General features: G+C 49.2%; 1 pseudogene across 1 annotated transcript; it reads left to right on the top strand.

The window, feature by feature from the left end:
* Positions 1–3,473: 3,473 nt before the first annotated feature.
* On the top strand, positions 3,474–15,608 carry LOC144098855 (uncharacterized; annotated as a pseudogene). Its single transcript, XR_013307257.1, has 3 exons — positions 3,474–4,149; positions 13,045–13,190; positions 15,209–15,608. The product of XR_013307257.1 is annotated as an uncharacterized LOC144098855 (transcript).
* Positions 15,609–17,015: the final 1,407 nt, after the last annotated feature.

Consider the following 17,015-nt stretch of genomic DNA (forward strand, 5'->3'; position numbering starts at 1 on the left):
CATAGTTTGCAAAATTCTCTCTTGTGACTAATTGTAACACGTACTAAATACCCGGCAAGCTATGGCGTACATCTGAAGGATGATTAGCCTTTTTTTGGTTAGAACCAAATATCGGAAAAATGAATTCGGCGTACGTCAATCGTTGTTTTCGGTTTAAACCTTGGACTCTGACCCCTAGCTATAGGCGTTCCGCGTCCAGCCAACCTTCGTGCCGAGAAGTAATTGCTGGCATTCGTCCAACCGTCGGCCACTCGTAACGCTCCTGCTAATTAGCGCTGACATGTGCAAGAGCGACTAAAAAAAAAAAAGACGGCCTTGCACGCCTTGTTTACAACATGACTCAGTGATTGCAAATGCGTCTCTATGACCAGACAGCCACCTATATAAGTATACGCAAACCCGTCCAACCTTCCGAGGAATTTAAAATGCTACCGGAGCTCAATTGGGCTGATTTAAAGAAAGGCACTTGTCCAGGTCGTACAACGCCTCGGCACAAGAAGCCGCGATGGTTTTACTGTATAGTCCATTAGGTTGAATGTGGCCATGGAAGATGCAGGGTAGTCAGTGGCGACCGATAAAAATGTACTAGTGAGGTTAAGAAATTCGCAGGGTTAGCATTGCTGAGGGGCCATTGACGATCACTATGTGAGGTCTTTGTCCTGCTGTGGACGCAGTCTAGTTGCTGATGGTGATGATGATAATGATGATGATGGCGATGATGATGATGATGATGGCGACTTGTCTTCGTCATCGTCCGTAGGAGGGAGCGTTCATAACAGGACGAAGACGTCAGCCTTCCATCCAAAAGCACTCTTTGGGCCTTAAAAACCCGTGGCATATGGACGCCGTCCGTTCTCAGGGCACACCGAGTAATATATACTGTCTGCGCCTGCAAGAATGATAATCAAGCGCTCAGTACTTGTATCCGTCACCGCGCCAATAACTCAACTCCAGCGGATTTCGCACGCTGTGACTTTTGTCGCCGATGGATCGCCAAGGCAGCGGTTCAGGCGTGGACCATCGTAGCAATCTATTTCTCTTTCTCGATAGCTGTGCACTGGATGCACCAGGCCGACCTCCCGTGCTAGCCCTAGACTCCCGGGCGTTTTGTGCCTCCCCCTTAGGAAGCAACTGGCTAGGCTCCGTCCTGGTGCATTGTGTCCAGGGCACCGCAGCATCTCTGATCACGGACCCGAAAGCACAAGGATTTCTAACGGCTGCGGAGGACCTGTTCTTCACCGCACTTGACGCGGGAGACAGCAACACAAAAAAACCTATTTTTCAATTTGGAACCAACAATTGGATCCCAGAGAACAAACTAACCAGTGCCTTCAACAACTATACTTCTGCGCTTCAGGCGAAATTACACGCTTGGACGTTAACTGTGCACTGCTGCGGCTCCACACTGGCAATGTAGTGAACAGCGTATGCAGCTCCAAACTATAGCATGCATGGAGTGTAGTAAAAAAGAAGGAAATCTGGATTATGATAAAGGCACCGAAAATAGCCGGGCGATACATTAGCGAAACGGCATTCTATACTTTGATTCGACGAAAAGCAAGTTCAGCCTGTATGTACATCAGCTTATGAAGTTAAGGAGGTGAACCAAAGAAAAAGTGCTAAAAATAATTCAGGATGGCAAGTTCCTTGTGTCACGGCTGTAGCCAAGCCTTCATAACGTACTGTGCCGCACCTTCTACCGGCCTGAAACTGTGTAGCACTCAGTCGTCACACGCAACTGTGATGCCGGAAAACAGCGCCGTTGTTCGAGTGTCTAGACATTTTCCTCGCCATCTGCTCACGTTCTGTGCAGACGACGATGATCCTGTTAGCAACGCCCCGTGTCCCTTCCGGTAACCGTTTTTTTTTTATGAAGTGCAGTTCAGTCACGTAGCATGTTCCGCGACGCTGTTGAAATCCATGCCGCATGATAATGAAACCTGCAGACGAACCACTGACCCTTGAACGACCTGCAACGGTAGTCCTAGACCAAAGAAACCCGCAGCGGCACCGACACAGCGCCCACTGCATTGCACTGCCGGCGCTGAAAGCGCGACAGCTCGCATCCTCCTCGTTATTGATCGTTCCCTTTCGATTTCTTTTCGACGCCGAAGTTGTACACAGTGTAAGACATTGCTGGACGACCTTCGTACCACGCGGAGCGGGCATCCGCGTCCGTCCGCTCGCTCTCGCAGACACCTAAAGAAATGGAGGGATTTGCGCCGTTACGACGCAGGTATTTATCATCCCTGCCCTCTTGAACCGACGGGGTCACCGAAGGCAATAAGCGGCACTAATAGGATTCTCAGCGCGCAGAGACACGGAATTCTTTTTTCGTGTAGCACCGCAATCGTCCGCCCGCATTGGTGGTATCTATATGCAGTGGCCGAATCCAAGAGGGGGGGGGGGAGAAGAGATTCCGCAACGTCCGCGTGCTTGGCTCGTGTCCAGAAGGACAGGTACTGAGAGAAGAGAGAGAGCGGGCATGGAACGGACTATAGGCATAACCGCGCGGAATGTCCACGCGACTGTCTTTCTTGTGTTCAGTTTAAACAAGCCTGCCCAACAGCGCAGAGCGTGCCTTAATCCAACTCCGTTGCGCAACAGCAGCATTTGCAGGACGACCAAAATGCAGATCCTGCGGCCGTACCCTCAGCTTGCGCAGGCACAATCCGAACGCCTTTGGACACGCGTCGTTCGTTCTGACGGCAGAGAGACTACTCCTCTTGCGTCGACCGAATGAGATTAGCAGTCTCGTCGCGTAGTCCTCGCAGGAGTGATCTAGAAAGTGGAAATGCGGCATAAAGATAGACATAGAAGCAAAAAAAAAGAAAGATCAAGAAGGGGAGGGGGTTGTGACGGTGGAGCCCCGGCAAGGCAGCTGCAGCCGGTGCAGCTCCCCGCGGTGCGACGCGATGGTTCGCGCAGCGCCGCCGGCTATGGTCAAGCAGCCCCTCCCCCAGGGAAAGAAAGCCCCGCATCGGCAGCGTCGAGACGAATGCGACTGCAGCGCCGGCGTGAGATGCCGCCTCGGCTTGGCGGGCACGCTTCACCCAAGGACGCCCAGTCGCATGGGATTTTTAGCTTCCTGCATCGTCCGGGTGGCTTCCTAGAAGGCGCGAGACGAGGGCCCGATCCAGGTCTCCTATATATACTCTCCACTGCAGAGGTTAATCGATTGCGCCGGATTATTCTCCCTCAGACGCGACGCGGACCTACGCGGAAGACGTCTTCACAATGGTCAGTGCCGATGGGCTTTGCAAAGCAGCGCGCGGGCTCAGTAGTTTTGGGGGTGACCAAAACAATGGTGTTGACTCACGTAAAAAAGAAACAAAGGGACGACAGAGATTTTCTGGTGGATATCAGGTCGTGACGAGGGCAGGTGTACGAGTTGCCGTAACAAAAGCTCGCAAAGATGCCAGTGCTTCTTTTACCGCTACGACCCCACTCTTGATCGTTCTGTGCCGTCTGCATGACACCGTGTAACTTTGATTTCCATATGACCTATTCGTCGCGTACGGAGCTAAAGCAATGCAAAGCGAGCTGCCGTGCCGAATGGTTAATCTGCCTAGCTGATGTTCTGCGCATTGAGCAAGCCGCTTTACGAGTCCCGTTTCTAGTTGCGACTAACACATTCCTGCAATGGCATCGTCACGGATTCGCCCAGCGCATCAACTGCAGTGCGAGTTTTCTCACCGGCGTTCCAGCAGTCGCTTTCACTGCAGTGATGGGTCCTCAGCGCGCACTAACCACGCAACCTAGTGCATTAAGATTTAGGTGCACTTTGCTCCCCCTCACTGTCCTGCTGCAGTTGACCAGTACACGGCTTGCGACGCTGTTCGTTGTGGCATTGGTCCTGGTGTGCTCATGGAGTCCGCGGGCGGCCGGCCAGGGAAATTCGTACTCAGTCAGCAGCTACCATCACGAGAGCTTCGGCCCCGACGGCATTGTGATGGGCCGCTCGGGCTACAAGGACTCGAGTGGCAAGAGCCGCTTCACGCACTACCATGTGGGCAAGGACGGCAGGCGCAAGTTCATCCGTGACGACCCTGAAGGTGACCTGGAAGCAAGGAGCCTGCTGCCGGACCCATCTAAGATCGGCTTCCCCGGATTCCCCGGCCTGGGTGACCCACATCTCGACTTCTTCAGGTAATTAAAATAAGTACGCGACTAGTAGGTGGTGCCATGAGTTTTTTTGAAATGTACAAAGAGGTCCTTTACTGTTCACGTAGCCTGCAGGTGATGCAGCCGCAGTGGTCTGGCAAGCTTTAGAGCTCAACTCCAGTCAGTAACCGCTGAACTTATTTTGAACCACGATTCCTATCAAGTCATAAGTACAGTATGGGACGAACAGACGTCGCGAAATAGCACAACTGATGTATACTCTGCTTACATTGAGTTTAATCGTAAGTAAAGACGACTTCCCTTGGACCGAATTGCTCGAAGGCGTGGATTCCATATGCATACATTTCATTGTTTTCGTTTTGATTAAGCGGCCACTCAATATGAATTAGCCTTGCCGTAGGCACTGCGCCGATACAAGCGAACAGAGCTTGTATCGGCGATGTCATTCATGCCACCTCGAGAGACGCGGTGAGCGCGAATCAATGGTGCTGCATCGAGAAACGCCGGAATGGGCTTCAGAACAACGAATGCACCCGCGCTTTAATACTCTTTCTTGCATATGTTCCCTCTCTTCGCAACAAGACGTGTCGGAGCGCAAGCTTCCCGCCTGTGTCCCGTTACAAAGTCTTGATCCAGAAAACTTCACGGAAAAGACGCTATATATCGTGAGAACATCCCAGTGTTCGTGACGCCTTTCAGCGTACTTTTGTGTCCATGGGCACAAAAGTGTGGATTTTTTCGCTGATCATATTTACAGGGCATGACCGGCACACAGAACACCGGGTACTTACCCGTCATCCATGTACTATAGAGCCGAGAGTGATCGAACACAAAGATTCAAAGAAAATATAAATATTAAGTCCAGCGCAACGTTCCTTAGACGTCCATGGACGTCTAAGAATCAACCACTTTGTTAAGGATTACATCAACCACTTTGTTAAGGATTACATCAGCGTGTAAGAATTCATGCAGGGGCTCCGCCGAAATCGCATTAGCGCAATTGCTACGATATACCAGGTGCCAGTGTTCGCCATTGGTACATCGCTCAAGACAAGCCACCGTACGTTGCCCAAATTCATGTATCCACGTCGCAGGCATCGCTGACAAATCGGCACGACATCCGGCAGCAGCAGTTCATCAACATTCGGGGATCGGCCATCATGAGTGGAAAGTACAAACAAGCAGAGACAACCGACAGCCGTAGGCATTCGCTTCTGAGAGCGCGCGAGATGCTGTCAGTCGCAGTCAGCCCTACCGCAGTACGGCATGCCGCGACTACGTGGAGCACCGATGGCAAGGGCTCGAACCCTCTCCATTCATCCATCCGAGGTGACGACTCAAGGGACGGCCCGTGTACGTGGTTGCGGAGAGCGGGCGTTGGAGCGACGCCGTTCACGGACAAACGTCGCCCGTGACGCAAGTGTAATAAACTGCCGTCGCCACTGGGTTGTTTTTCTCAGGCGAAGCGATTGGGCTGCGCGCCAAAACGTTTTCGAGTCTTTTCTGTCTCCCGGCGGCGCACGTTTTGAGGGACGGATCATCACGTACATTTTGCGTGCCGCCCCACTGATGAGCCTTCGACGCTCCGCGTGCATACTACGCGTCGCCTGCCTCGACGGAACCATGACGCTGGCGCAATGGCGAAACCTTGATGAGGCGCTGTGCAAACACGTACGTGTCTCAAGATTGCACAGTGAGTGTGCAGACAGCCGTCCGACGCGAGCGAAATAGAGGGCTATTTAAAAGGAGGAAACAAGCCGAGGCTGTCATCTGTCTCCAGGAAGGGACGCCAGTTGTCCAATCTGCAGTGACAATAGGAATTACGCAATTCTGGCCGAGGTGTGGGAGTAAGCGGAAAACACGAATGGTGTATCGAGAACAGGAGGAGCACGTCACATAATTCCTGTGTAGGACGCGAAGAAAAATAGAACATGCTAAAATCAAGGATTTTTTTGTTGTTGTTCGAAATGAAACCTGTCTGTCTGTATGTCTGTCTGTTGTGCAAGGAAGAAAGAAAATGAAAGTGCACAGGCCTACTCACTGGCTCAAGCCGAGCCACAATCGCTACCACGTGCAGATAGAAAGAGAGTTGAAAGATGGGATAGAAAGACAGGATAGTAAAGACGTGCTAAAGGCAAGGCCGATCCCGGAGGTAGTGCAATACCGGGCCAACCGGTGGCGGGAGTGAAGCAACCTTCAAACTCTCCGCCCCATTTCCAAAAATAAGTCCAATTGGACCCGTAACACATACTCTACGGGGCCCGGACATGAAACCTGTAACTGTGCTACTGAAGGCACGTCTCACACAGCACCAGTCAAGTATACTGGATGAGAGACAGCATTTTGTGATCTTCGTAACGTCATGCTGCTCTGCGTGGCTTTGCTTCACTTTGTGCTGCAGTGGGTAATACGCCACCACGCTCTTCAATACCTTTCTTTTGAGGAAGCGATGTGGCTGCGGACTTCTTTGTTTCGCAACGCAAAGCTGCAGCCGCACAGTGGCACGCACGGTTTTTCTTAAACTTCAGCGGGAGCGTTCATGTGCGTGCGCGCGAATGTCCGGTGAATACGGGACGATGATGACTATGAAAAGCGGGATGCCAACATTTTTGCATGCCGTACTTCAACTTAAAGCTGCGCTTAAACTGGCACCATATGGCTGCGAGCATATACGGTTGTGCGAGCCCCTGTACGGACATTACAGCACAGACATACATCGAAAAACTCGGAAAAAATCTCCAGATAAAGAGCACAACCGTTTCTGCACATATTTGATGTGTATGCAGTTATAGGCGCTTCACTGACACATTTCAGTTTTTCAAACATTTCTTACATCGTTTTATGTTGATCTATCGCTATGCTAAACATTTCTGGCAAGGACAGATGCAAGCCACGTCCGTTAAGGGAACAATCAGCTCAAGGCTATAATGCGAAAAGACTGCGGCTAGCAATCCCGATCGTCACAAAATGATCGCAGATAGAAAAAAAAAACACTGCTGGAAAATACCCTAACGGACAGATTCCTATCGCTTGACTGTGATCGAAATTCAATTTTCCGTACGCGCGAGCTCGTAAACAACAACAGGGGCAGTAGAGGGCTGTGCGTAACAAATGCGCATACAGGGAAAACAAGTGGGCCTTGGCGCGTTAGCAGGCGAGAAGGCGACACTGCTGGAAGTGGAACGCTGAGCAAATGGCACCTTTCGTGCGCATTACACAGTGCGCGCACTGCTTCGGTCATCTCGCTCGGACACAGGAAAAAAAAAAACAGCCCGTCGAGGTCAGGCGCGAAACGAAGCCGCGGACGCTCCTGTGGCGACGTCACCCGCACCGAACAAGTCGCTTAGGCCGCCCTGTCGTGCGCGCCTCCTCTTCGGCGAACACAGGTCAAGGGCGCACAAGCGAGACCTATATGCATGTGCCCCGACATATCACTAATACCTGTGGTAATCGCCGTCGCGACGACAGTGCACTGGAGGCGTATCGATGTGTCAGTGCATGTCGTCCAGTGACCTGCATGTGACTTATACACCTGTCCTGGTTTGCCGGGGCAGGCGGTATGTCGGCAGTTTCACCCTATGAGCCATTGCGGGAGGAAATAAGTACAGTCATTGCTGAGAGTTTCCAGCCCACAGAGTTCACAGTCGAGACATGCAGTGGGACACTTACAGCTCCCCCTAAGGTGCAGAGTTCCGCATAGGCGAGGACGACAGATCTGCTCACTCTCCGGAGATCTGGAACTGCAGGGATGCCGTAAGTGTAGAAGTTCACTGTTACACTCCTCGACGACGAATCCCGTGGGTCAGACACTTTCGACAAAGACTGTATACGTGATGTATGTATTTCTAGCACGGCCATCGCCACCGATGCTGGTCGGAAGCACAAGCATCTAACAGTGACGCGTCTTTATACCGGTCGCCATCAAATGCAATCCGCAACGGAGGTGGTGCCGATCCATGTGCCCGCCATGAGGAGGCGGGACAACGCACTGCAGTTGTCATGCAATGTTACTGCATCAGCTCACTCGTACTAGACACGTGAGAGGATGCGCTCTGAGTTAGTCTGCGCATACTGACGTTGTGCACACTGACTGCATACTGACGAAAAAACGGAATAAAAACTAGGGTACCCAAGCGGCACGTCAGCAGTTACGTCGCTGTGTCGCGGACTATGTGTGGCCCGATCAGGGGGCTGGAGGTAAAGGGAAATTTATTCTGTCGAGGGAGAGAGAGGCTAAATTAGTTGAACGAAAGCCAGGCAGGCGTGGGATGTTGGAGTACTTTCATTCCAAGAAAATCAAATGTCTCATGGTTCCCATCAGCTGTGTAGGAATACTTGAACGTAACGTTCAAACTAAGCGACGCATGAGCCATAGACCGGAAGAGTCTGCTACTCTCGGGAACTGAAGATAGTAGAAGCTATCCAAATCTGGGAGCGGAAAAACTGAGTGAACGTTTTGTACATCTAAGTAAGAGGCTACTCAATAATAATTGTAGTTTGTACTTGACGTATCGAGATGCAAGCAATTTTTTTTGCACTGAGGTTGCCAACCTGCACGGTCTTTTTCTAAGACTGTATGCTGCTGAATAAAAAATAATAAAATAAAAGGTATTTTATTAATGAAAATTAACTAGAAGGTTAATTAACTAGAACATGGCAACCTGCCTAGCGAAGTCGCGTGCCGATATGAGCTACGGCAGCGGTCCGTCCTCCCATGTATACTTTCATAAGCACTTGCACTGTTATTATAGCTTTTGCGTGCATTCAACTGCACTCCTGCCGACGACCGTGGCGGATGCGGCAGTGATTTTCCTGCACGCCCCCTTGTTTTGTAGCGAGAGCTACACTGGGCTGCCAGCCGAGCATTTCGCGGCACATGGGAGAGGACAGTTGTGCGCATGCGCCATTACCATGGCAATCGGAGAGGAGCAAAGTGCTGCGTGCGCTTAGCCGTCGCCGTGGCCGCGCGCCCATTCCCCCACCTCCCCCCCTGCCAGGAAATTTAGACACAACCTCTAATTTAAATTCCTGGGGAAACCTCTTGGGTGTGGATCACACCGCACCTAATTAGGTGCCACGGTGAACGTCAAAGATGGCAGCGGGCAAACGGCGTGTGTGTTTGTATGCCAGAATTAAGCGCCGTCCTGGCTTTGCTGTGAACTATTGAGAGAAACGGAGAGCCCATTTCGCTGATTCATTAAGCAAAGGGTTTTTTATTGTATCTAGCTGCTTTTAAAGTAAAGTGCATGCTAGAGCCAGACAGGGGAGGAGGGAAAGATTCATTAAAAAGAAGGGGAGTTATTCGAGCTTATGGATGGGGTCCTTATTCCAGGGCTCCACTGGCTTGAGCTGCCTTGCGGACCTGTTGTATGAGGTCCCGTTGGTCCTCCAGGTTATCGCACGCAGAGGCAGGAAAATACTCTTTCGCTCTAAAAATGAGTTCAAGAGGGGTAGAAGCAGTATACGTCGTGCAGGCTAAGTGTTTATTTCCTTGGTGTTACATCATGTCCCAAGCATGAGTGGATTGCGCAGCATCACCTAGAAGATACGGTAGATGGTGCTAATTATGCCCAACCGCGCACAGCATGCGCAGGGTTGGAAAACCTAACCTACGAAATCAAGGAGCTCTGGTTCCGTGCAGTCACAACAACACGAATTAACTAACGTCGATGCGAGGCCCTTCTCTGCTCTCTTTCCGGTATTCATCTTGTTACGCGGTTATCTCCTAGCAGCTGCACGACGCCAGTAACCACCAAATGAGTTATCCCGTCCTTTCAGGTTAGGTCGTCCAACCCCGTACCTGCAGTTCTATCTCCCCTTCTTTCACACCTCCATCTCTTCCCTCACGGCGCGGTTCGGGTTAGCACCCAGAGTGAAGCAGGTACCGTGCATATCATTTCATAACTTGGGTATACACAGTGTGCGCATGCACTCAATATTTCACGAGGCGAAAGAGCGCGCAATTCGTGACCATCTGACAAAAGAGGGGAGCGACTTCTGACTAGAAGAGTCGAACACCGAATAGTCTGCCAGCGTCGAACACGGGGTGGTCTGTCCTTATACTAATCGATCTCCTCCGACTATCGAGGTTAAGTGCTGGTCAGCTACCTCGAAGCAGTGTAAAGCGCAGTTGAACCAAGCGAACGATGAATCATTGAGCTGTTCTGCCGTATGCAACGCACGAAAACGCATTAGTGGTTCACTTAGGTATTGTGCGAATATTTGCATTAACTTCACAGAGGTCATCTGTTTATTCAGCCAGTCATGCTGTGCTTCACCGATTACAGCACCTCTCATAATAAAGAAAAACTTCCGAAGAGATTCTGGTTGGAAAACCACAACCACAGGGTGTGTAGCATATTGGCTCGTGTCGAATGAACGAAGTCGTATAAGGCAGTACAACCTGCCGCGGTGGCTCAGCGGTTTAGGGCGCTCGGCTACTGATCCGGAGTTCCCGGGTTTGAACCCGACCGCGGCGGCTGCGTTTTTATGGAGGCAAAACGCTAAGGCGTCCGTGTGCTGTGCGTTTTGCCTCCATAAAAACGCAGCCGCCGGGGTCGGGTTCGTACCCGGGAACTCCGGATCAGTAGCCAACTACGTTTTCCCCGCGTATGCTGAACTTAAATGGCTACTTTGGCGTTTTTTTATTACTTCGCAGATTTCAGTGGAAATTTCACGGTGCGTTCTCAGCAGCTTTCTGTTCCTTTGTGCCGTATGCAACCGTTAAACGGAGTTCTGTTGCCGCGGGAGTAGCTTAAAAATTATCCCATTTCGTGACCTTTGTCAGAGAGATTTGTCATTGGCTGAAGCCAAACTACGCCAAATATCTCCAGATCACAGCGGTTATGTTATTGAAAACAGCGATGACCGGCTAATACACTACATGGCAGGTTATGTAGCGCGCAAGTTCATTGCACGCAGTGACTGTGTCGAATGCAAAAACTTGCTTCTACAGGCGCCAAATAAGGAAAGCCAGGACAGTGAGTTTACTGCAATTTGTGACAAAGGAGGGTTGCTCTACCCGTCCCGTATGCTTTTTTTTTGTTTTGACGGTGAGGAGGCTGGAAAACCTTTTCACAACTGTTTTTAGTCAGGAAAAGCTGTGCAGTAACAGCATAGTAGATGTTATGGTGCTGGGCAAATCTCAGATTTCATCTGGTGTAGGGTGCAGCCAGCACTCAGAAGCGCTCACAGCCAGCATTGTCAAGTTTTATGTTTTGACAAGGCTGCATTTTTATGTTAAAGCAATCAATGAGTCGCGCGAAGCTCGCAGGAAAAAGAAGCTTCATGCTAAGATGGGCAAGTGCTCATAGTCGCGCGGCTAAATCTACTGTGCAAACAAGAAAACACGGCATTCCTTTGAGAAATTCAAGAATATGTTGCACACTGTGCATAGTTGGAGCACTGCAATAAAGGAGTGCTTTATTTTATAAAAGTTTTGTCTTGTCTTGCATTCATCAGCGTTTATACATCGGCGGCAACTGACCCTTCGTTTTGAAGAAAAAAATGCATGCATATCAGAACAACAATTAAAACAGGGGCATGCATACCACACTTAAAATTATCGCATTCGCATATAGTTCGCGGTACACACAACAGTCTCTAAGTGAAGCGTTTTTTTTGTTATTCCAATTTCTTGTTGCCCCGCCCATCTACTAAAACACCTCCGATGCCTCAAGCTGGAGTACGCTCGGCCACGTTTGCCGACAGCTTCGAGTTGGCCGCTGGATAACCCCGATGATCGATAGAATGTTTACTCCTCTCCCTTTATTCAGCCTTTCCTATGGGCGGCGATAATACTACTATTGCACTAACGTTGAAATATGGGAGCCGTACCTGCAAAAGAGCACGATCAGCGCGCTGCGAAACATTAACGGGGCCGCTCGTCCGCACCATGTACCGCGCTATCGGCTGTTGGCTACTACTACATTTAATTCTCTTGATTCGCCGACAATATCTGTGTACAGCTTCACGTAATTGTAGGAGCTGTTTTGAAAGACAGAGTCTTAATTATTTCTCCGGCGATTCTATGCACAGCGCGCAGCCACGGCTCGGCGCGCCGCATTTCATACAGCCCATGCTCTGGTGGCGCCATCTGGTATCGTCGACACAAGCCGCCTCACCGGCGGTCGCTCCCTGAACCCACTACCCATATTCTAGAGCACTGTATCGGGGATCTTGTAGGAGGCACAACAGGAGGAGGAAGAACGCGCGTTCAAACCGAGAGCGATGACTGCACTTGTGGCATGTAGACATCTTTCAGTCACGTTGACTTTCAGCCGCCGCCCCTGCGGAACTGACAATGAATTCGGAAACTACAGCACGAGATTGCCAGGCAGCAGAAGCAGCTGCAGGCCTGGACCAGAGGTTGCAAACATGAAGACTTCGAGAATCACCTCTCTTCGGAGCAATAAATGGTTTTCGATCAGTCAATACACTGTGAACGTACCCATCAGATATGTATAGGGCTATACTTCAACGTGGCTATAGACACAGCGAACGAATGTGGTGTAGTTTATTTCGAGAAGTGTGCAGTAAGATGGGAGTTGCCGTTTCCTGACAATATATGCTTCTCAAATAAGACCATGCGTGTATCAGAAATGGTGGATTCTTGGGCTTTCAAAATGCAACAATAAATGCTTCCTGCAACGCAATGACCCTCTGTCATTAACGTCCCGTTACTTGAACACCTTTCATAGCCAATGTTGAATCTGCGGTGTATGTGCGAAAACACAATCACAAAATATCGCAATGAAAACAAAACGCAGGGAGTTCGTCAATACCCTTCCAATAAATGTGGACGAATGCAAATACACACAGGACATACATAACTCAAAGTTTGGTGTCAGTGCTTTTTTTTTTTTTCTGTCACGATGCCTTACAACACCCGTATATGTCCTCCCCTTTCAACTTCCGCAGGGCTCTGGGCTTCCCCAAGGGCTCGCTGTTCCGTCGTTCCCTCAGGACCTGCTGCCGCGTGACCTGCTGCCACCTTCTGTGGCCAGCGGAAACGGAAAAGGAGTGGAGGGTCGCAAGGGCCCCTCGTCCAACTTCCCCAACTTCCCGTGAGAAAGCCGATTCTTTCGCTCCCTTACCCTGCAGCGGTAATCTCGACCGTCTTACGACGCCCATTTGGAAAGACTGCTAAGCAGCTGGCTTGTGCTGGACGGTATCCGGACACCCCCAGCGCCACATGCCGATGCCTGGCTGCAGGTCTTACCAGAGATACAGGGCACACAGATTTCAGTGTCTACGTAAAACCAGAATCGTATAACCAACATGATTGCTCATGTGATATGGCGCTTGCAGAATACCTTGAAGATTCTTTGTATGCGGCAGACACTTTTTGGTTTTCCCACAAAAGAAAGTCTTCAACATCAATGCTTATGAGTGATGAAGCCACCATCTACGCGAATAATGTGGTCGTTATATGTGTTGCCTGTTTGTGTCGAACACAGTTCACGACAGCCATAACAGTACAATTATGCGCACTACACTCTATCGGGAACGGTCAGTATAAGACCATTAAAATCATTATAGTTAGCTTCAAACAAGCTGATTATGAAATGCATATTTGAAGTATAATGCGCAGCATCACGCAGCCTATCCAGCATGATCGTACCGAGGCGAACAACACAGTAAGCAAGACACTACATATAAAATAGCGTCTCTCATCTCCACCGTCGATTAATGGCCACAGTTTAAGCGTAGGACTCGGAGCACACCTATGTACAGTATTGCCTAACAGCCAACAAAAGAAACCTCTGGAAGTCTCTACAACCAACAATGAAACTATGAGGGCAGCTGTATCATTATCGCCTTTGCTCGTTTTTTTCTTGCTTTGTGTACTCACAATGCAACTTTCAGGCCTCCCTGCACCCTCAATCCCTGAACTCTCTGGTGACCACCCAAAAAGCAGACACTGCACCCAAGACATGCAACATATAGGACCTCCTGTCTGTTGAGATATGTGGCGCATGTGACCGCCCCTTTTTTTTTTCCTTTCCAAGATTTTTCACCACTCGCACGTGTCTTTCTTTTTTGTCTCCTGCCTGGTCTTGCTGTTTCCGTCACTGACTCGCTCATGCATGCAGCCTGCCTGCACGCCTTCACTACTGAGACCCCGGACAACTCCCTCCCGACCACCTTCCCGCATGGACACAACCACATGACGACGTGGTCACTCTCGAAATGTAACTAAGTTGCATGACTTCTTGCAGGTAGAACTGCATAGTGGTTCGATATTAAAATAGCGGTATGATGCACCGGAACTTGCGGCTGTAGGCAGCATGACTGAAAACATTCATCAGCCTCAGCGTAATATTCATCTCTTAAGCCTCACATTTTTAAACAGTACTTGAAGAGAAACCTTCACGCTCGAATCGAAAAAAAAGAAATGAACTGTCTAGCCTTTGCATGCACAATCATTTGCATCATCACAAAGGAAACACAGAATTAAAAATTCGGTGTCTATGTTCTCCTAAGCGCTGCAGCATTTCGAAGGCGGAAAATTGCGTTTGCTCTTAGCGCCGAACCACCATACGCCCAAGTGTGTGTCGTCAGTCATATATCCGGATTTAAGGATATTTAAGGGGAGAAGGGGCGCAGCCCCTCCTAACCGTGAAATTTTTTATTGAGCACACTCATCCCCTCTTCCTGCCAGCAGTCTAAAAATGCACTCCACATAATGAACCCTCCCACTTCCAAGAGTAATCCATAAATCAGAACCCGCCGTCCTGAGTGCCAGCTGTGCAACACAAGCCTAAAAGCGTGTCCCTGTAGCTGTTCAGGTCACAGGCGATGTGTGGCTTTAAAGATTTTTGAAAAGCACCATAAAGCCCATTATAAAATAAGAGATCAAATACACTTCCGATTCACTCGAAGCTCCTCCGTTGCTTTCGGGGTCGTACCATAGGTGCGAGGGTATTTGACTGACCGGCATACAGAACCAGGCCAGATATTGCTTGCAGAAACAGAACAACTAAAAACTACTGTTAAAGCAATCGAACCATCTTAGCACGCGAGAATGCTCTTTTTGGAAGCGCAGTATCAACCGTAGTGACGCAGCTGTTGCATATCGCAGTGCCACGACACCAGACTTCTTCAGCGGATCTCTGCTTCCACCCATCTTCACGCAAGACTTTTTTCCCGCCGATCTGCTCCCAAAAGACCTGCTGCCACCGAACGTGGGAACACCTGCTACGTCCGGTGGAGCCAAGGACAAACCTGTTGCTGCTGCTCCAGCTGCCACTATCCCAACGATTCCACCGACAGCAACTCCCCAGGGCAAGCGAATCCCTCCGCCCCCGGTGCCCAGGACGGAGGCTGAACCTTACCGCTTCCAGTGAAGGAAGACAGCGACATGACAGACACACCGGTCTCTCTTCCTGCATGGGGAACCCGCTGGGTGTCGCCACTTGCTCAAGTCCAGAGGTGTGCTTTAAAGTGGCATCTATAGCAGACAACACAATGCTCCAAGGAGAGACATGATATGTTTGGCTATCCTCTTGACTGTGTTACTTGGTTAGGCAGACAGCAACCTTGGTAACTTACCTTACTTAATGAAAAAGGCAGGTAAAAGCAGCAATGATCAAATTCCAAGAAACCACAGCCGGTGCCCTACTGTCTTACCCTCCTTGATGCAGTCTGCCATAGGCATACAATAAGAATGGGCCTTTCTGACGATCAGCTTTTTTCTTTTCCTTCGTTATGGCACCCAACTTAACATAAACAGCTGCAACATGAACAGTATTAGTGGCTTGATTAAGTGCGCACAACATCAGTATAGCGATTCCCAGCGAGTTCCCTTTAATATGAAAAACTCAGAAGCACCGCACTAGTTTTCAAGGACTGCAAGTGCCCCAGCTTCCCACATCATTCTGGCTTTTAAATAACCAATGAGGTTTGAGGGACGCCCAAAATGGAGTAAACGTTTAAGCAAGAAAATAGCGACAGCTCCCATTCTGGATTTTGTTACAACAGTACCAAAAGAACCCCGTTTGCCAAAGAACGTGTCATAGCAATCATTCTGTGTCACAAAACCACCACAGCGAATGAAACCTTGGCATCACTATCAAAAATAAAGAAATATTGTGAAAGCCAAGGACTTGTTGGTGCACGCTGTCATATGAAAGTTCCGGCGCCGCCACCCAAGAAGCATTTGACAGTGAGGCTTCAAAATATCAATCACTGCTTCACGATGGTAGTAGATCGGTCTGTGAAACAGTTGATGTTTTGCAGCTCTTGGAATTCTTTCACCAGTACTTCCACGATTGGGACAATGCTAGAGACCTTGTAATTATGTGCAATTAACGAGGTGAAACATCGAAACCTAAAATTTTCAGCAATGTTATTTGCTGGTGAAACAGCTCTTTCGACAAGGTTTAGTTTCTGCCAGAAACAAAATGATCACAAAACAAATTACATCATTACTTCTATTTGAGTTGACTTCCAGAGGCGATAAGACTTGGCTTGCCGATTGCTATTACTGATTAAAAATACAGGGGGAGCATAAGCTAGGCCAATTCAGTATAAAAACAGCTACACAAGCACTTAAACATGCAAAATTTCTTTAAAATTCCACATCCTTTTCAAATTTGATGTACAAATGCTACTTCCATGGAAATAACATGATGGTTGTTTCCCAACATGTTCTAAAAGATTTTCATACAAGGTTATGCATTCAAACTAACAAACAAACTAGAGAGTTCATTTCTGTTAGCTACCCAACCAGGTAATGTCACAAAAAATACTCAACTCATAAGAACTGTGAACACTACCGCAATGTTTCCATCTATGTATCACACATCACTTTTTATCAGGGCTAAATTGCAATGTCCAATGCATGATGCCTGCCATATTTAATTAAAAGCGATGCTGGCTGAAAGCGT

The sequence above is a fragment of the Amblyomma americanum genome, chromosome 7, assembly GCF_052857255.1.
Source record: "Amblyomma americanum isolate KBUSLIRL-KWMA chromosome 7, ASM5285725v1, whole genome shotgun sequence".
Classification (NCBI taxonomy): Eukaryota; Metazoa; Arthropoda; class Arachnida; order Ixodida; family Ixodidae; genus Amblyomma; species Amblyomma americanum.